The sequence below is a fragment of the Marmota marmota genome, unplaced genomic scaffold, assembly GCF_001458135.2.
Source record: "Marmota marmota marmota unplaced genomic scaffold, marMar, whole genome shotgun sequence".
NCBI classification, from domain to species: Eukaryota; Metazoa; Chordata; class Mammalia; order Rodentia; family Sciuridae; genus Marmota; species Marmota marmota.
The window spans coordinates 269,854-290,262 of NW_025999962.1; positions in this window are offsets into that span (position 1 = coordinate 269,854).

Sequence of the window (20,409 nt, forward strand, 5' to 3'; positions counted from 1 at the left end):
CCAGGAGGACGGTCACCTCTGGGCTTGATGGCGTCCTGGAAAGTGGGGTCTGGCTCTGCTCAGATGCAGGCTGCCTGGCCACTGAGACCAAGAGGTTTCCAAGAGCCCTGGCCAAGGGAGAACACAGGAGTGGGTGCTGCCTGGGCCGCAGCCCTCAGCACACCCATGTGGCCGCTCCTGCTCAGCCTGCCGCAGAGTGGAGGCCTGATGTGCACTGGGCCCCAGGAAGGCACCGGAGGAAGCCTGGAAATGGGAGCTGGCGGAGGAGGCTGCTGGCCCCGCCCAGACATGGTTACAGTGAACTTTCCTTGTTCACAGCGGGGAGCACACTCTAACCATAGCAAGTGGGGTTTACACAAGACAAGCCAGCGGTGCCCTGTGCCCTGCATTACCGTCCTGCTCCACAGGGTGGCAGTGTGGGGCGTCCCTACAGGGTCAGGGCCCCAGGAGGCCTTGTGCTCCTTCAGGGCAGCCGCCACAGGAACTTCCCAGCTCCCTTACAGTCTTACGGGAGTGCCATCGCGCCTGGTCCCTCCATGACAGAATGTCCTCATGGGCGGGACACCTTGACTTCCGTCCTGGATGCTTCACCCCACAGCCTGCCTGATCATGGAGAAAACAGAGAGACCCAAGCCCTTCCTCGGAGCCACAGGGACATGGGAATGTTCAGAAAGGAGCAGGCAGAGCCGGAGGGCGGCGTGGCGCTCTGGAGGCCCCAGCCACACCGGCCGACTGTGCCCAGTGTCCACGGAGACCTAGGACGCGATCAGCAGGACCCTGTGATGGTTTCAAACTGTGATGGTGACTCCAACGTTCCAAACTAGATCTCACTTCAGGAAAGGAATTCTGGAAGCGTGTGGAAACGTGGACGTCTCTCACCAGCGTTCAGCCGAGCAAGAGCAACCCGACGTGGAGACTCACCTGTCTCCAGAGCGAGCTCCTTGGCGGGACACCGTGGGGATCCTGCCGGCTCCGAGGTGGAACAGGAGCAGCCGGCGGGTAGGGGGGGGGGCAGCTGGAGATGCGCCGCCCTGACCCGGGGGCACAGGGTGCAGCCTCACTCAGGGAGCCGGCAGTGAAGCGGGTGCACCTGTGCCTGCCGTCACCCGTGTCACTTTGATGTGACTGCACACGCACCCATGTGGCCAGTGGGAGGTTATTCCAGGCGGTGAACTGTGGCTCCACCTGGGGAAGATCAAAGCATCGGGACTCGCTGCCGGGAAGAGCCAGAAGACTCACCCAGTTCTCTTGATGGGAGCAGAAACGTCACTGCACGCAGCTCGCATCCGTGACTTTGTAAAATAAAGGGACTTGGAGCAAAGGGAACTCGTGAGTCCTGAGGGGGACACCAGCAAACAGCCCCATTACAAGCACAGCAGAGGTGAAGTATCGCAGTCCCCCCAACCTGTACTGCAGTGAGGATGCTGTGGTCACAGCGCCGTCACCGATGGTCCCCTGAAGGTCCTTGGTGTGGCTGCAGCAGAGCGAAGGGTGAGCCCTAAGCTGGGAGGAAGAGGCACAGCGCTATTAGTCACCGTGACACGGACGTGCGTGTGGAAAATCCCCAACACTCAACCGGGAAACTATTGCATTTCACAAGTGACTTTAGCAAGGTCGCAGGAGCTGAGGCCGACACGGAGAAATCAATCACGCTCTCCAGGACGGCAGCAAATGGCAGCGGAATTATGAGATGCCACCGAGAGTGGCAGGACCCGCCGAATTCTGGGAAAGGAAATCAAAGAGAGTGAGACGTCCAGGGCAAGCGCAGGGCCTTGCTAAGATCCCAGAGGTCCCTGCGAGTCGTGGGGGAGGACGTCCACTCTCCCATCACCTACGACTCAAGGGTAACGGCCAGGCAGACTTGATTCCACACCACGAATCAGAGAGGCTGGAGGACGCGTCTGCGGAGCGGAGCTGAGGACACTGGCAGAGAGGGCCTGGGCCCCCGGGTGACCACAGTCTGCGGCACTGGAGGCGGAAGATAAGCAGAGAGAGCACCAGGATGGATCAGGGTCCGAAACGGACCCACAGACATCAGGTCCACTCACTGAAGACGAAGGAGACGCTGAACTGCGCTGGCAGGCTGTGACCTCCCGCAGTGGACACCTGGGGACCTGAGTCTCCACAGGCAGAAAATCACTGTGGACTCCCACATGGTACTGCACCCAACATCAACTTAAGACAGAACTTCAGGTTTAAATGTAAAAGAATAAGATAAAAGTTTAGAGCAAACCATGTTTATAATCCTGGAGAGAACAGAGATTTTCTTTTAAAGATCCCAAACCTGCCCCTGCAGAGGGAACTTTGATGAGCAAATGAGGCCCCTGTGCGCACCACACAGGTGGAGAGAGGGGAACGGCACCCGTGGAGCAAGGCAGCCTCCCCAGTGCACGCACCCAGCCCAGGTCTGGAATCCAGGACACAGGCGGTCCCCAAGGCACTAAGGAACAGGCAGACCAGCACCAGCAGTGGGCAGGGCACTGGAGCGGGTCCTTCACGGAGGAGGACTTCTGAGTTACAGTAAGTGCATCATGCGTTGCTCATCGGCAGCCATGGGGGTAAAAGGTAAAACAGGTGCATCCCGCCTTCGTCAGGGACAGCACTTCGAGACATAAAAGGGTCAAGGGTCGGCAAAAGTGTGGACCAGCCAGAACCCTGTCACCCCACTGCTGGGAGGGTCAGCTGAGGAGAAAGTTAGAAACGTCCAAACTGTCAGCTCTCTGCCGCGCACCAGGCCCCTGCTCAGACCCACAGCAGTGCACGCCTGCAGGCAGGGGGTACAGGGGCACCTGAAGACCAGCAGGGCCTCACACCTGCACCAGGTGCCCTGCAGGCAGCAGGGACATGGGCACCTGAGGACGTGCAGGACCTCACACCTGCACCCTCCGTGTTAGCTGCACCCTCTGTGACAATGCCTCACGCAGAAGTAAATTGGCGTAATCCTTCCGCGCTGCTGCTCGGCAGTGGGCAGGTCCGTGGTGGAGGGCAGGGCGTGCGTGGGTAAGTCTCATCAACATAAGGCCAAGTGATGGGAGCCAGATATCCGAGGGAACATGCATCATCGGAACAAAGACAGATTAAACTAATCTAGGACTCTGGAAGTGAGCAGTGTTACTGTGGGAGGTGGAGCTGATTGGGAGTGAGCGGGAGCGAGGCTTCTGAGAGCCGTGATTTTTCATTTCCTGATGCGAGTTCTGCTTACTCGAGGGTTTAGTGTGTGCGGATCCCGCGCTCCACACCAGGACATCTGCCGTCTCCTGACTGTGGACTGTTCTTTATTGAAAGTTGAAAGGAAAATATCCAAGATTATTTTGCTTAAATTTGGTTCAAAACAGCTCACAGGGCCTCTGGCTTAGGGACCAGCAGGGACTGACCACTGTTCAGCAGCCGTGGCCTGATCTTGGTCCTGTCCCTGTGAGGACCTCCTCCTCTGTCCTGGGCCCTGGCTGAGGCATCTGCTTGGCCTGAGGGGGGTCAGCAGACGTGGGGACAGGGAGGCTTGGACGTGCATGGTGCCTCCTCTGCTCCCTGCATGTTGGGCATGCTTCTAACATGAGGCTGTGCCAGGGTCACCTGAGGTGGGGACACCTGGGGACACAAAGGGAGCCAAAGCCATTCTAGAGCAGTAGTGGCCAGCTCACCCAGACACAGGATCCCAGTTGAGGGGAGCAGAGCTCCCCCCTTAAGCTGCAGCTATCCACAGGCCTGGGCAGGAGCCCGAGACAGTCAGAACCGCCTCGCTGAGCCTGCGGACCATGAGCAGTGGCGATGGTCTTGGCTGGGCCAGCGAGGTGGGGGATGGCTGTTACCCAGCACTCCTGTGAAGGAGCATACTGACACACAACTACAGAGTTTTGCAGGCTCAGAGCACTGGCTGTCCCCAACCTCAGAGGGGCAGGATAGGTCCTCCTCCTAGCTGCCAGCTCGAGTCAGTGGGTGGGGGGCTGCCTTTCTGAGCAGGGGTGCAGGGTGTGGGATTTTTCCTTAAATGCATTTTAAGAGCATCCGAGAGGGGGAGGAAACCCACCAGCAAGGCCGCTGCTCATTTCAGGCCTGACAGAGCCACTCTTAGGAGCAGATTGCTGCTCTGTGGGTCACAAAAGTGCCCGCAGAGGCCCCCTGCATGGAGATGGATTTTCCTGCCGTGAGCATGAGGCGCTCTGAGCAGGGAGCAGATTCTCGTGGCAACAGGAGCCCTGGGGACAAAAGCCTAGCTAGCAGGAGCCGCCTGGTGCAGGGGCGAGAGGCGGATGTGGCCCTCCTCCCGGGCAATGGCGACCTCGGCACAGGCCTGGAACCTCTCCTGGGGTGCTTCTAAAACTGGACTGTCCCTCCCGGGCCAGATCACCCACCATGGCCCTGTGGTGTGTCCAGGCAGTCTCGATCTCAAACCACTCCCCAGCCCAGCAGCATGGCTCTGCTGTCACTCACTGGGAGTCTTGCTGTCCCCAGGCCAAGGAGACCCTCCCCCCCGCTCCCTCTCCAGTACCTGTGGCCGCTCTTCCTACCCTCTCCATGGTGAATGGACTGCCAATGTGCTGGTCACAGGCTGAAGCGTCCTCTGGGTCACTGGGTAGCAGAAGGAGGCCCTACCCGTCTTGGCTCGGGCCAGCACAACAGAGTGCCCTGGGGTCAAGCAGCAGAGACTCATCCCCTCAGAGCCTGGGGCTGCGAGTCCTAGGCCAAGGTGGGCAGCCGGCTCCTCCCTAGTCCTCTCGTGGGCTTGCAGACACCGCCTTCTCCCTCCATGGTCACCCTCTGTGTGTGTCCCGATCTCTTCTTACAAGGACATGGTCCTGCTGGGTCAGGCTCCACACTAGTGACCTTGGCAAGCCTTGTTTGTGGCTCTGTCTCCAGACAGTCTTGCTGGGGGTCGATTCCTGCAGGGCTTCATCATGCGACTCTGGGGACACGGTTCAGTCCCCACAGTTGGCCTCCCCTCAGGGAGACCCTGCTCCTGTTTGTTGCTGCGACATTCCTGACGACTCTCCCTGTTTCCTCCGACTCTTGGGCAGGGCAGGAAGTCGTGGACCCGATGGCAGTGAGTGGACCCTGGAGCCCTCGTGGGAGGTTGTTGGGCGCAGGTCCACTCAGCAGAGCCCCGTCAGTGCCCTCCACGCAGTGCTGGCTGGTGGCCGAGCTGGAGGTTTCTCACTGTGTCCAGCTCTGCCCCTTGGGGGTGGGGGCTATATGGAGATTCAAATCCTGACTGCACTGGGCCCTGGGTGTTCAGGTCAGGAGCAGGCAGGACCCAGCACTGCACCCAGACCCCCCGTGGGGGTGGCGACCTGAGGAGGTGCAGCACACGGTTCTGCCAGGAGGAAGTGGGATGGCAGCCTGGTGCTGGAGCAGAGGGCGCGGGACGGGAGCCCTGGCAGCCGGGCAGGAGGCCTGCAGCCCTGGAGACGGGAGCTCAGGCCGCTGCGCCAACTGCCCAGGGCTTCTCGGCTCTCGGGTCCATACTGCAAACAGGTGCTCCTTGCACTTGGTGGCACGAGGGCCCGGGACCAGCATTGCCAGTTCATCTGTGCCGGGCCATCTTCAAGGGTCCTCAGTGTCACACCTCAGAGGACAAGCAGGCCATTCTGGCTGGGGATTTGCATCAGCCTCGGGTCACCACCTGAGGAGAGGAAGGGGGACTGGGATGAAAATCCTAGGGAAACAGAAACGTGGCGGTGGGGACCAGGAGGGCCCAGGGGCTGGGGAGACGGAGAGGCCTGCCCCAGGACCTGGGGTGCAGGTGCAGCTGCAGACTGGGCCAGACTCTCTGGGGCAGCTGTCCCCAGCACTGTCCTGCTGGAGGGGGAAAGGCCCAGAGCAGAGGGGCATTACCAAGACTGGCACGGAGGTCCCACCTGACACAGAGCGAGCAGGACAGACGCACCCTGTGGCTCCGTCCCAAGGCCCAGTGGGAGGAGAGTCGGCTCAGAGGAGCGGAATTCAGTAATCTGGAAACTTCATGTAGGCTGAACAGCTTCCTCCCTGACGACGGCAGATAAATGAGATGTCACGGTAATTGGTGCGATCGGATTCTCTCCCCCAATTTATAAGAGCAAGGTGCCCACATCAAGAACACTTCATTAAAGTTTGGAGAAAATGTCCCCGTCTCTCTCTCAGTTCCCCGAAGCCTCTCGGAGGCACGCAGCCTTTGTAAATGAACTCATTACAGGACCAAAGGCAGACGCAGCCAGTCGGCTCGTGACACCATCTGGGCCCCAAGTCCCCCCAATATGAATATTCAGGTGGAATTCCAACTCTGCCATTTCCAGGAGAGGCAATCAGAGGCTCCGGGCCCCTGGGAGACAATTAGGTGTGGGGACCATCTGAGCTCCTGTTTCTGCACATTCCTTCCAGAACGTTCTTTCAAACTTGCTCTGCCGTTCTGAAGAGAGCTCTGTCGTGGGTAGGATGTGGCCATGCAGAGCCTCTCCACCTTCCCCTTTCTGTCCTTTGAAGCCCAAATGGACCCACCTCCTCCAGGGAGCCCCCAGGATGACCTGGATGGTGGGCCTGGTTCCCTGCAGCTGGACACCCTCACCTCCAGCTTAGGAGGTGGGCATACCGCCCACTGCCCTCCCCCTTCCACACAGGGACTCGCCCCCGATGGGGCTCTGCAGCCACTATCTGAGCAGATGGCCTGCAGTGGATCAGCCATTACACAGGACCGGCTTCTGTAGTCGACTTGGACAGTTGGTGGGGTGCTGGCCGGCTGCCTTGCCACTGAAAGACTTGTGCACATTAGCACCTGGAGACCCCAGGAGAAGGCCCAGGCCTTCCCAGGCCTTCCAGCCCACTGTCCCCACTGTCCCAGCCCCACGTCCCTCCATAGACAGCTGAGGTGCCCCTGTAGGCCAGACACCGTTGCTTCCCAGCCTAGCAAAGCTCCTCTCTCCCGGGCAGCAGAGCCTGTCCAGCTCTGCCTGGGCAGACCCTGGCTAATGGCAGTCTTGGTGCTGGTCAGTGAAACGCACCCGAACCCAAGGGCCCAGTTGTCTGTGCTGCAGGGCTAAGGAGGTGGAGAGGAGGGGACAAGGCTCCGGGCCGAGCACCCGCCTTAGCCAGGCTCAGCTGGCTGGGAAGTGGCGCTGGGGCTGGCCACTGCTGAGACCGCCCTGTGTCTGCCTCTGACCACCCCGTGTGGGCATGGGGAGGGGGCTCCACTCAGGGAACCCCTGCACAGCCACCGAGGATCTGGGTCGAGGCTCTGACTGCACCTCCTGGCCTCGCTGCTCATCCCGCAGGACCCTGCTGCCATTTCTAGGTGTAAAGGTGAACCACTCTGATTGGCTCTCTGATTGGCTCTCTGATTGATTATATCAGGGCTCCTTTGTTTTTCCATACTAGGAATTGAGCCACTGGACGACAGTCCCAGCCCCTTATAATTTTTATTTTGAGAAAGGGTCTGGCTAAGTTGCTGAGGCTGGCCTTGAACTTGTGATCCTCCTGCCTCAGCCTCCCACGTCTCTGGGATTGCAGGTGTGCGTCCCTGTGCAGGCTGCGGGGCCTGGTTGGAGTGGGAGGTCGTTCCTCAGTGAGCACAAACCTCAGGAAGGGGCTTGGAACGGTGGCTTTTCCAGACACTCACCCTAGGGCAATGGCACTTGGCCTCCAGCCCCTTGGCCCTCAGCTGCCCGCAGGCCCCTGTGGGGAAGTGGGAGGACAGCTCCCACGCAGCCTCCGTCTGGGCGACCCTGCGCACGGGCACGGCCCAGGAATTCCTGGCACCTCTTGAGCTGCCCTTGGGGAGACAGTCCTCACTCCCTGGGGACAGTGTGGTGCAGGGGCTGCCTCTGTCACCACTCTGAGCCCCTAAACTCTGCGTCTACACTCCTGCTTCCTCGTCCTAACCAGGAAGCCCGGGGCAGAAGGGCAGGTGCCCAGTGAGTGTGGCTCTTGGGGTCACAAGGACGTGGGCATTACCAAGACTGGCCAAGGAGGTTCTGTCGAGGAAGGCAAAGAGGGTCCTCGGCAAGCCCAGGGGGCTGGTGGGCAGGAGCTGCTCCAGCCAGGGGACACCAGGGTGGCTCAGGCAGGGGGCAGGACGAGGCCAGGCAAGCGAGGCCTCTGGCTGTGTCCACGTTCACCCTCAAGCCAGCAGCCAGAGTTGTGTCTCTGAGCACTTCAGGAGGACGCTGAGTGGGGGACGGAGTGCCTCAGTGAGGCAGCGGGTGGGAGGAGGCTGGGCCCAGCGGGGTTTCCCTGGAGACGGGCAGCTCCTCCTTCCTGGGAGCCAGACCCTGCATGACGGGGCGGGCCTTCCCAGGGTGAGCACCAAGGAGCCCAGAAGACCCTCCAGTGGAGTGGACACTCTGGGGCATGTGCTGGACCCCAGCTGGGCCTCCCGGCCCTGGCGGAGGAAGCGCATGCCTCATCCAGCCTCAGGCAGGGGCCGGGCTCTTACTCGTCTCCCTGCATTGCTCTGCTTGGGGTCCCACTGCTCTCAGGGCCCCGACCCCGGCCCAGGTGCTGGCCCCTGCTCTCCTACCCAGTCGAGGCGTCTTTCCTGCGGGGAGGGTGCAGTGAGCGCCTCCCGGCCTCGGGTGGTGTTTCGGACACGACCTCCGACTGTCCTTTCTGAGGCCTCCCTGGCTGAGGAGTCCGTGTGGGAGGAGTCAGGTGCTGCACCAGTCCCTGCCACCCCTGGGGTCCTGGTGGTGGGCAGAGCTGCCCGAGGCTACCTGAGGGGCTGCTACGGCCCCTGACTTCTCTCCAGCTGTGTGTGTGCCACACGCAGGGCATATGTGTCACGGGGTCTCACAGGCCTCCTGCAGATGGCCTCCTGATTGGCTCCTGGGTCCTGTGCAGGAGACAGGGCCCTGGTCCACAGGCACTGGTGGGATGAGTGAGGCTAGGCCAGCCTGGCCTCTGCAGGGCGGTCGGGGACCATTTTGAGAGGGTGCTGCTTCTCAGGGGAGGCCGGTGCCCCCGAGGACCCCCACCCTCGCGGAACTTGGCTGGGAATTGGCACCTGGCAGCCCCTGGGGGGCTGGCAGGTGGGTGGCCCCACTCTGCGGGATGGCATGTCAGAGCTGCTCCACCCTCTCTGAGGCTCCCTAGGGGTTCAGAACGCGAGACTCGCGGTTTCCTACGGAGATCAGTGCAGGGGAGAAGCTGGACGCGGCTCCACCAGCCAACTTGGCAGCTTCCTGAAACACCCAGGAAGACAAGACGCTCGGGAGTTTGAATTGGTGCATTCCGATGACGTGACGGGCCATGAGCTCTCCTGGGAAGTGCAGAGGGACTGTCAGTGCACAGATGGAATTTCCCAGACGTGGCCCCGGGTGGTCCCAAAGCTGTGGGCTGAAGGCTCAAGACCCCGGAGTCCCCACCATGGCCCGGGACGGCTCGGACACCCCAGCACCTCCGAGCTGTGTGCAGGGGTTTGTCTTGACGTGTGTGGCGGCTTCTTCCAAGGCTCAGCCTGCGATGTCCTTGGTGAATCCCGAGATCCACCCACGTGCTTCCACTCCTGAAGGACATCCTGCTATCAGCAGCTGTAGAGACAGGAGAGTGTCTCACCGCGGGTCCCTGAAAAACTCTCTGTGCTAATCCAAAGGAGCTCAAGGGTAGCAGTGAGGAGCGACACAGTCTACACACACATACCTAGGCATACGCACAGACCACACCTACCGTGGCCACCAGCCACGTCCACCTGTGTCCGCTATCTGTGCAGCATCTGCTTATCCATTGCCTACTGAGTTGGCAGAGCCTTCTCCGTCTGTCACCCACCGGCTCTGCACACCAGCCGGCCATCGACGGCCATGCTCCTGGGAGGACAGACATCCTGGCCTGGTCCTCCCAGTGGGCTGGCCTTGGCTAGGCCACCAGGACTGGAGGTGAAAGGTGGAGGACCAGGCCAGGAACCTGAGACCTTTCCTGAGGGAGGCTGGGAGCCACCACGAGAAGCCACCATGGTCCCAGGTTGTCACCCTCAGGTGGGCAGGGACTCACGGGAGACCCTGCTGAAGGCCCTAGTCTGCTTGCTCCATGGATGTTCGGTCGCCTCCTTGAATCAGGAGTTCTCTGGGGCCCACTGGATCTTCCTCACTCATCAGTGTCTCTCATGGAGCCTCTTTCTGAACCCACAGGATGACCCCGTGGAAGCGGCTCCCTGAGCCTGGCTGTCCCCTCTCTTGGGCTTTCCTGCCCCTCCCTTCCCCTCACTGCCCCTCCACCTCTGTCCTCAACAATTAGGAAAGGGCCCCCTTACCACGGGTTCTGTGAGGGGCCCTGCTAGGGGCACGAGGAGGTGGAAAGGTTCTGTCCTTGCTCAACAGAAGTTGGCCTGGTCACCACAGCAGGGACCCTGGCTGGTGCACCTGAGGGCAGGTGGCTCCGGATCCAGGCTGGCCAGGTTGCAGGACGAGGCAGTGTCGGCAGGGGCATGGGTGGCATGAGGGGACCCAACAGGAACAAGAGGAGATTGCAGTCAGTGTGGTGGCCGCGCCTGCCGTTCCAGCCAGTCAGAGGCTGAGGCAGGAGGACCTCAAGTTCAAAGATGCTCTGGGAAAACTTAGTGAGATTCTGAGTCAAAATTTAAAAAAAAATAGAAAGGACTGGGATGTGGCTCAGGGTCGCACCAGCGAGTCCAAACCCTAGAACCCAAATAAAATGGAGTAAAAGGCCAGGCGATGCCCGTGGCTGCCTCAGGTGGACAAGAGAGGGTCAAGAGCTGCTCTGGGGAGGGCACAGGGCTACACAGCCGTGGGGCTCGGGGCCGCCCTAGGAGCAGGAACTGGTCGTCATGGAGACTGGCCTGCAGCGCACAGCACACTGTGGCTTCTGAGTGGACGTGGCCATCGGCCAGCGTATGGTGGAGCCCTTAGTCATGGCATAGACTGGCCGGTCCTCCTGGGCTCTGCTGACCGCCTGCTGGGGCTGGAGTCCCCTACACTGGAGGCACAAGCAGCTGTCAGAGTGGCCCACGTCCAGGCGCAGGGGCAGCAGGCGGGCTGCCCCCGCCCCCAGGCTCTGCCCGGCTGCACAGCCCCTCATCATCCTTCCTGCTTCCCTCTGCCCAGCCCAGCCAGGGGCTCCCTGGCCTCACCTGTCCCCGCTCTGGAAGCACCTGTTCTCCCCAGGTGTCAGCCATATCGTCCCAGTCCCCGCAGGGAGCTCTGGGCACCCAGTGACCGCCCGTCACAAGGAAGCAAGAGGGTCCGAGCATCCCGGCCCTTGGCCTCACACACGAGGCCACTGCAGCCCAGACTGGGAAGGCGTGTGCCTCTGGGGCACAGGGACCCGTCCCCAGTCCCGCGTGCCTGCCGTCTTGGGGTGCCTCGTCATCTCCGGAGGTGGCTCTGGCTCCTATCTGGGCTGTTCCTTACGTCAGGAAAGCCGGGCTCAGCTGCCCCTTGCAGTGCCCACCTTCAGCTCCACGAGGTCATGCTGTAGACCACCTTTAGACACACAGATGGATCCCTAAGACGCCCTGAGCTGCCGTCTCAACAAGCTGTCTGTGCCGACTGCAGGGGCATTGCGCTGTCCCCGGGACCTAATGAGCGTTTTACCTGGTACAGCGACCTCGAGGATGGAACCACCTGCTGCCCACAACAGCAGATGAGGACCCTGGTGTTCAGAGGAGGATTTTGTCCAAATCAAGGGCACGGGTGTGGCCTCCCGTGTCCCTGCCCTCCGTCTCCACCCGGCTGGGTGCTGGGGCTTGGCTGCCGGGTCCTCAGGGGCCAGGGTCCTGGCTCTGGGGAGCAGGTGAGCAGAAGATAGCACCTTCACTCTGCGGAGTTTGCAGAAGGTGGCGCCTGCCGCCTCTGAGCCGCTCCCACTGGGGCCGCCGCCCTGGAAACCTGGCCTCCAGCAGGCGCGGGCGCAGGGCCCGTGGAGGAAGAGCTGGCAATTACTGTAACTACTGTAGCATGTTATCCTATTACCACGGAGCACAAAAGTTTCTGAGCTTCTGCTTCCAAAATGCCATGTCAGACAAGACCTGGATTGACTCCCGAAATTTTAATCCTCCGAACAGAGAAGCCGGTGCTTCCTAATAGGACGGGCGCAGTGATAGCCCATTGTGGCGGCCACGGCGGCTCCGCGGCTTTCCTCCTGGCACCAGCTACAAAGAGCAGGCAGCGCCCGGAACGGCAGCAGGTCCAGCCTCGCTCTGGGGCCTGGCTGGTCTCGCCAGCTCTGAAGCTCCCGTTCTGCAAGGTGGTGTGTTTAGCAAAACCAGATCCGCACATTCCCAGGACCCGACACGGGCAGCAGAGGTTCTCCCGTGGCTCAGCCGGGGATCATGCTCCCACCCAGGGTGCTCCTGTCGGGAATCCGCTCAGCCTCACCCCACAGGCCAGCCTGGGGCCACGCGCCACCCTGCGCTTGTCTTTCAGCAGGGGGCTAGCGCTGATGGAGGTGCCGGGAGGGAGGTGGGCCAGGGCACAGACCTGCACCCCTGTACCCGCCTAGTGCACTTCTGAGGCTGTGATGACCTCTCTGCCACCTCCTGCCCCTTCCCACGCTGTGCTCCTTGATGCGGGGCAGGTCCTGCTGTACCTGGTCCAGGGCCCCGGGTGCACAAGTCCCTTGGGATGGGTACAGAGCTGCTGGTCCTTGGCCCTCCTCAAGGGCCTTCCTCGAGGCTGCGGGCTGCACCCCTTGATGACAAACTGGAAGTCCACAGAGGTGTCTGCTTGATAAATAAGAGGGGCCACCACCGGATGCTCGGCGGGCCCCGGAAGGCAGGAGAGCGCGTGTGGCTGAGAGGTGGTCAAGCCGGAGCATTCTAAAGCCTCCGAAGACTTCCTAGTGGAAGGGAACAAGGCAGCGCGACTACCTGTCAGGGACACAATGGGGAGGACCCTCTAATGAGGGAAGGCCACCAGGACTAGGGCCAGGGAGCAGCTGTGCCCCAGGCAGAGGCCCTGGGATGTCAGGACCCGCAGAGTCAGCGGGCAGGGTGGAGGGTGGCAGGGCCATCGGCCAGCTGTCCAGGGTGGGCAGAGACTTGGGGAGCCTGGGGGTTGCTGGGGTCATATTCTAGGGGCCACGGGGCTTCGTGGCAGAGAGCAGATGCCCTGTGCTAAGTGTATGTCCCAAACCCCATTTACCTAATCAAGGGACTCAAGAGGACGGGAGAGTGTCCCCGTTATGCTCCTGGAGGATCCAAGCCTCAGAACAGGAAATTGGGCCGTGCTGGTCATCCTGGGAGTCTCAGGCCCAGCGGGCAGTGTCACACGGGGAGCCACCAGCGGCTCTCCAATCTGTGTGGGCCACACGGGCTGGATTGGCAGGGCTCCCTCCATGTGAACCCCTGAGTGTTGCAACCCCACTGAGCAGAAGGGCCGAGGCTGGGACACCTGTCACACTCCTGCTCCTGGAGAGAGGGGCCCGGGTCCGGCCTTCCCTCTGAGGTGGGGTGGGGGTTCTGCTGCCCACCCCCGGCCCCAGGAGCAGCCTCTGTCTGCAGGAAGCGGCGCCCAGGCCTTGGGCACAGGAGCAGCACTGGGTGCCGGCCTGGGGACTGCTCAGAGGAGTCCCAGGCTGGGAGGACACGGAGAACCTCCGTCCTGTTGAAACAAGGTGGGGGTGGGTGGCTTTTCTCCTTTGCTTTGGTTTTTGTAAAAGGGCCAAAGCCTGTGGATGGAGGAAGCTGGTTAACTGGGCTGCGGTCTGTGCAGACACGGACAGACCCTCAGTGTGCCTGTGGATGAGACCAGTGCTTTCTCGGTCCCGCCTGTGTCAGGGTGGCACCAGGGTGGGACGTTCCCTCTGCGTGGCCTGGGAATAAGCGGGGGACATGGGCTGCTCTAGTCATCATTCAGAGGCTTTCTCTCGTGAACTGGCTCAGAGCACAGGTGGAATTCCAGCCATGTCCAAAGGTCCACCTCATGAGCGGGATGCAGGGCCGGGCCTGTGTCTGTCCATGACCAGGGCCGGGCGTCCTGTGGTGGTGGTCAGGAAGGGGGCAGGGTGGAGCTCCACATGGCACCTGGGACCCAGAGCCTGTCCTCCTGAGGTCTACCGGCAGAGAGGCTCCGTGTGCAGGAGAAACGTGGGCGGTGAGCTGGGCGGGGAGGACACCGGTTCCCCCTGGACCTGCTGGGACACCCATCTTCCCAGGACCTGGCTGGGGTCAAGACCCTCCTCAGAGAGGCAGCGGGGGCCCTTGTCCTTCTAAGACCAGCCTGGGCGCTAGGTACGTACCCTGGCTTTCACCCTCCCTCTGTCCCTTGCCGATGGCTGCCGACCCGTGTGCTCCTGGTCTGTGAGAGGCATCCTCTCTGATCAAGTTACACTTTGTGGGCACCGGGGGTGGGGGGTGCAGGGGACAAGGTCAGCTTCCGTCCATCACTCACCGGCCACCTCCTCTCCTGCGGGAGCTCGCTGTCCCAATGCCTCTGCTCACCCTGAGCATCAGGGACCCCGCAGCCTGGCCAGTGAACGTGTCAGGCCCAGGGTGCACTGTTGGGCCCAGAGGCCCAGGGTGCTCCCCACTGTCAGGAAGGCCATGCACACGCAATTGGGTGCCGGCCTGGTGACTGCTAGGCCCCGGGCTTCTTCTCCTGGAGCCTCCTGAGAGGACTTCACTTACTGCTCAGGAGGGGGCCGGGCAGGGGAGGGCTCTGTTGTGCAGGACGTGGACACAGGGACCCAGTCCCAGTGACAGTGACAGCCCAGTGTTTCGGGCCCTGTTCAGCCACATGCAGTGCAATGGGTCACAGGCATCTCATCTAACCCCACCATGACCTTTCCAGAAATTCAGCTATGGACACTGAGGCACCAATGACCTTGGCAAACAGACATGGCGTGGTAGCCAGCCATGGAAGCAGGATTGCAGGGGGACATGCTGCTGGGCGGTCCACATGCTGGGTGTGACCCTTCATGGGTGGAGAGTGTGGACTTTCAGCCTCCAGTGAATGGGGACGCATCTGTCCCTAGGAGTTTGCAGGTGACTGGCCTTGAGCTTGAAGAGGGCGCTTACGGGGCTTGTACCGCCCCAGTGGGATGCGTCCCTGAGCAGGGACAGCTGCCACGGGGCAGCCACGTTTGTGGCATAGCAGGAAGCTGCCACAGGCCACACAGCTGTGACAGTGGAGGGTCCTGAGCCTCTGACTGGCCATGAACATGGAGGGATTTCTCAGGTGGACTGTCCTCTCTTGTGATTTGGGCCAGAATCAGAAAACACACAGGACGCAAGACCGACGCCACCTGTGCTTGAGAGCCTCAGCCCAGGGAAAGCCAGCCATCGTCCACTGAAGGCACTGAGCGGTAGACAGGGCACAGCGCTCACTGCCCGCCCACACCCAGGGCCTGCCCGGCCGCACCCCCTTCCACTGCTGCCGCCTGTCACCCTGGGTCTCAGGGTGCCAGTCCCAGGAGCTGTTCCCAACCTAGGCCACCACCCTTGCCAGGGCCGTCAGGTTTGGGGCCCTGGACTCTGCAGGGCTCCCAGCACACTCACCCTGGCACACTCAGCCAGAGAGCTCACTCCCTCCACGGCAGAAGGCGCTGCAGGCCGAGGGCACCGTGGAGCAGGCGCTGGGCCCCAAACCCTACGCTGCGGCTGCTGGAGTTGTGAGGCCTGGGAGGAGCCCGGGGAGCAGGACAAGCCCAGCCACAGCAACCTGGCCCTCAAGAGGTTGCAGAGCGAGTGAGCGAGTGAGCGAGGGACGGTGCCTACTAACTACTCGAGGGAGAAGTGAAGGGCGGCTGGGGAGGGAGGAATTGGGGGACCACGTTCCCTGAGGGACTTGTCACCTCCTGTTATGTTTTCCCAACCAGAGTTAGATGCATTTCAAAATGCTCTGATTTTCTTGTCTTGCAGTAAAAACCGTCGTCTCTGTGAGCAGAGCTGGCCCGAGAGCTCTCCTGGCTTCTTGGTTTTGCCAGCGGCCACGTGTAGGTGGGGTGTGCCACAGACATGGCTTGCTCAGTCTCTGCAGCCTGGGAACTGGGACCCCGACATTCCCAAGCCCCCCAGCTGCTGGGTGGGCCAACGCTGGGCTCCAGGAGAGGGAGGTCGGAGGAGAGTGTGTTTGGAGAAGCAGCACCTTATGGGGACCAGGCTCCGGTTCAGGGAGGGACCTGGTGCCGCGTGCCCCTGGGCCTTTGCTCAGAGCCGGTGCTCCATGGTGGCTGAACAGAGAGCAGGTGACCAGCAGGGCCAGCACCCCGCCAGGCCCCTCCAGCGGGGCTGACGGGCTCGGCGCACCGTCTTAGGCACGCTTGTTTGAAGGCTACCGACAATACAGATGGCAACCTCAGGTCGGAGGCAAAGCAGGTACCTGTCTTGGACCTTGGCCAACGGCTCATGAGCAGCAGCTGGGAACAAAGCGTTTGCATTGACGGAGCTGCCGCCTGGTCCCCGCGAGGCAGGCTGCGGGGCCCTGTGCTGAGTCACAGGAAGACCAGTTGTTTACGGTCGTTTACATTGGGAATGATTCTCATGAAACCTGCCCTTGTTCCACCTGGTTCTGAATAGGTGTTGGTGGACTATGGACAGCTCCGTCAAGGTGCGCCCCGTGGATCTCTTTATTGGAAAGGGTTCAGGAGAGAGAGGGGGATGATTAATGGCTGGAAGCACGAGCTTCCTGGGGCAAGGACTGGGCCCTGCTTAGCATGGAGCCAACAGGATGGAGAAATAAATTAATGTCCTCAATTACACAGGGGCTCCCCTGGAGGAGAGGACGAGGTGGAGCCCAAGGCCTGCAGGGACAGGGGTCCTGGGGTGGGCATCCAGGGGCCCCACACCCTGAGTGGAGGATGCTGAGCGCTCAGCAAGGGGCTCGGTCCTCTGTCCCTGGGGACAGCTGCAGGGGGCAAGGCGTGGACACTGCAGACTGAACCCCCAGGGCCGGGGTCACACCCCCCCGCTGTGCTTGTCCACCAGGGCTCAGAGAGGGAGCCGGCGAAGCTCTCGGTGCTGGCCCGTCCATTACCCACTGGGTTCCCTCGCGTTTTCACTCAGGGCTGAGGAACCGCAATTAGCAGATGGTTCGAGGTCTATTAGCCAGCGCCTCCCCCGCCCCTCCAACGCCGCGGAGTCAGAGATTGGATTTCTTAATGACAGAAGAATTAAGTAATAGGCCTGAGCAGGCCGCAGGCAGCCGTGTGAAGCCATGTGCAAAATTGATATTTCAACAAGCTGATAACGTATTAGGGCCACGCCGCGCGGCCGCCGAGCCCGGCGATAAATCTTCAGTCAAACGCCGGCGGGCGCCCATCAGAGCCAGTGGGCACCGCGGGCCCTCTGGCCTTTGGAGAAAGCCATCAGATCCATTCCCAACTGTCAAGGGACCCAGACGCCCCCCAACTGCGCAGCTGGGGCCGGGAAGGACGGGAACTTGCCCTTCACTGAGAAGGACCAGGGTGCATGGCCGCAGGGTGTGGCCAGTGGGCAGCCAGAGTCCTCACCTGGGTGTGGGTCCCCAGAGCACTCCCGGGGGCCCTCAGACGATGCCCACCCAGGCCTGGACCCTCAGAGGGCCCACCGCGGGTTCTGGACTGCAGGCCCGCGCAGCCTGTCTCCTGCTTTGATTTGTAACGTGCTGAAGTGCAGGGCCCGAGACAAGATGCTTGGTGACAATTTTATGAAGATCAATGTTCTTAAGGACTGAATTCTTGTCCGAAATAATTTGTATAAAATATAGTCACATTAGATGAGAATCTGTGCTGAGTTATCAGCTAATGGGGTGTTGAACTGAGAAACTTCTGGCTGTTTTGCAGAATGATCGAACATGACGTACCTTATTTTGGTCTGCGAGGTTGCTGAGTGCAGGGAGGGTCCCCGGTGCCTTGAGATAGCTGGTGTGACCCCTCCCCCTCCCCATGGGCCCCAAATGAGCCCAGACAGCACCTGACCCCGGTGGCCCTGCTTCTGCCAGGACCACCTCGGCCACGTCCCAGACGCCGGCTCCCGGGCTCGCCCCTGCCTGATAGATAGCCAGACCAGCCCTGCCAGCCCCTGCCTGCTCCCAACAGGACCGGCTCTGTGAAGAAAGAGGGAGAAGGACGGAGCGTGGCCACCAGCCTGCCGTGCTTTCCTCTGGGGCCCCCGAGAAACCCTTCTACCCTGAGACCCCCACTGTGCAGACACCCTGGGGCCCCTGGGGCGTCCCCGTGGAGGCAGGCCCAGGAAGAAACCTCAAGGTGCCCACCCCTCCTCTCTATTAGGTCACCTGAACCCAGCTAAGCCAGGGGAGGGACCTAGGAGGACAGGGGCCACCCTGTGAGGGTGTCTCCCAGCTTGGCATGTCCTCCGGGAGATTCCTCAGGGCAGCGCTCTGCCGAGTCCACAGACAGCAGATCCTGGAGCGTGGGGCAGGAGAGGGCGGACAGCAGGCGTCACCTCCCGCCCTCCTTAGCTGGGCACTTAGTTTCTCTGTACCATCTGGTTTAGCCCAGAGATGAAAGACGGAACCAAAGGCCTAGCCAGAGGGGGTTGTGTCCTGCTTCAGAGCTGGGCAGCAGGCAGGAGCTGGCTGGTCACCTGAGCCGCTGAGCATTGTGGCCTGGCGGGCAGCTTGGGCCCTGGCTGTCACAGCTGGTCCCAGCCTGCTCCCCCCTGTGGGGGTGGGCATGACCCCTCTGGGCTGACCCACAGGACCACCAACTTCCCTTGCCCCAACCCCACCCGGTACTCTTGCTCTGGCGTGGTGGGCTCTGCTGGGGCACACTCACCCGGCCTCCACCCTCTTTAGAGTGTCCACTCTGGCTGCTGATCTGGTGGCTGGGGTCCAGATGGGTTCCAGCCAAGCACTGCCTCCAAGCAGGTGTGACGCTGGGCACCCACTTGAGGGCACAGGCTCCTCCTGGCACAGGAATGGCCCTCTGTCCATGAGGGAAGAAGCCTGAACCACCCTGGGAGGTCACACTGGCCCCAGAGGGAACCCAGAGGTGCCCAGTGGACCCTGTGTGCCTGATCCCCACAAGGTGAGGCTGGGGGCTGGCCCAGGGGCTCCCCAGATGCACCCAGCCAGGGGCGGGGGCTCCTTGGTTCCCCACGTGGGAAGCTGTGGGCACAGCCCTGTCCTGGCTTCAGGCCTGGCCCCTGGCCGCATCCCTTTCTTGCCGGCTCCCGAGACGGTGCCCCACCATCACCTCGAGAGGAGAGGCTCCTGAGTGGTGGACACGCTGCCCCCGGCCAGGGGAGAGCCTTCCTGCAGCAGGGCCACACCACCACGGGGGAGGAGGTAGAGCGTCCTGCCTTCCTGGAGGCCAGACCCGGGCCTTGAGCAGCAGCCGGGACAGCTCCAGCCTCAGAGCAGAGCCGCTTCTCCCTGGAGGGTCCGGGGAGGTGCTCACGGCCCAGGCGCCTCTATGTCTGTGTGGCTCCAGCTGTCCCCACGTGGCCTCCGGTGTCTGTCCCCTGTGGCTGCGACCGGCAGTGCTGTCGTGGAGTCGGTAGGACAAGAAGCTCTGCTGCGGGAGCCGGGCACTTCAGATGTCCCCGGCCCTAGGCCACGCTGGGCAGGGTTCACCAGGGGCACCCCCATGGGCAGGCAGGACAGGAGCTGTGTGCCCAGGTCTTTCCAGGGAGGGGACCCAGAGGCACAGCTGAGCCCGGCTCCCACCTTCCACGCCACCCAGGAGGTGCCCGCCCATCACCCAGGGGCTCCTGTTCACACAGCTGGCTGGGGACAGACGGGGCGCAAGGCCTTGGTCCTGCTTCCTGGAGGCCCTGCAGGGTCCTCCCGCTGGCCGGCCCTGGGGAGGAGGCTCCAAGGCAGGCCATGTCCTCCTGCTGTCCCCGTCCTCCCCTGCTGTCCCCGTCCACACCCTGCTGTCCTCCCTCCTCCCTCCTTCCCTGCCTCGGGCCCCGCCTCTCCTGGCTCCTCCCTCTGGGATCCGCAGGGTGGGCAGAAGGTGAGGGAAGATTCCAGAACCATCCGAGCCGGTATCTCCTGGCCACTGTCTCTCAGGCCTCCTCCCGTTGGCCCTGGTCCTCACCCCTCTGCACCAACTCGGATTCCAGCTGCACCCAGGTGGCTGCCGCCCCCCAGGTGGGTGCTGGGAGTGGGGTCCTAGGGGGAAGAGGAGAGGGACAGAACAAACACCAGGAAGTCCATCCAGGAGGACCCGGGGAGGCACAGGGCAGCCAGGAGCAGCCAGACAGGGTGTCTGGGGACGGCAGCCTGCAGCAGGGGCAGGGGCCAGCAGTCCGCACCACCCACCCCTGGCTGTGGGCTGCTGCCCTCCTCGGTGACCTTGCTGGCCCCGTGGCCTCCAGCTGCTGTCTCCCCTGATTAACGAAGCCATAGATCACTCTCTTCTCGGTTGGCTCCCCTGGATTTGGCAACTAATTCCCCCTCATAATGGAATGTGAACACTGTCTAATTTCCAAATTAAAACGAGAGATGGATGGCCCGTCTCTCCTGACCGCCCCGACTAGGGGTGCCCACCCTGGTGAGGTGGAAGAAGCCACAGCACATGGGCTGGGCCCTTCCTGGGGGTCCTGTG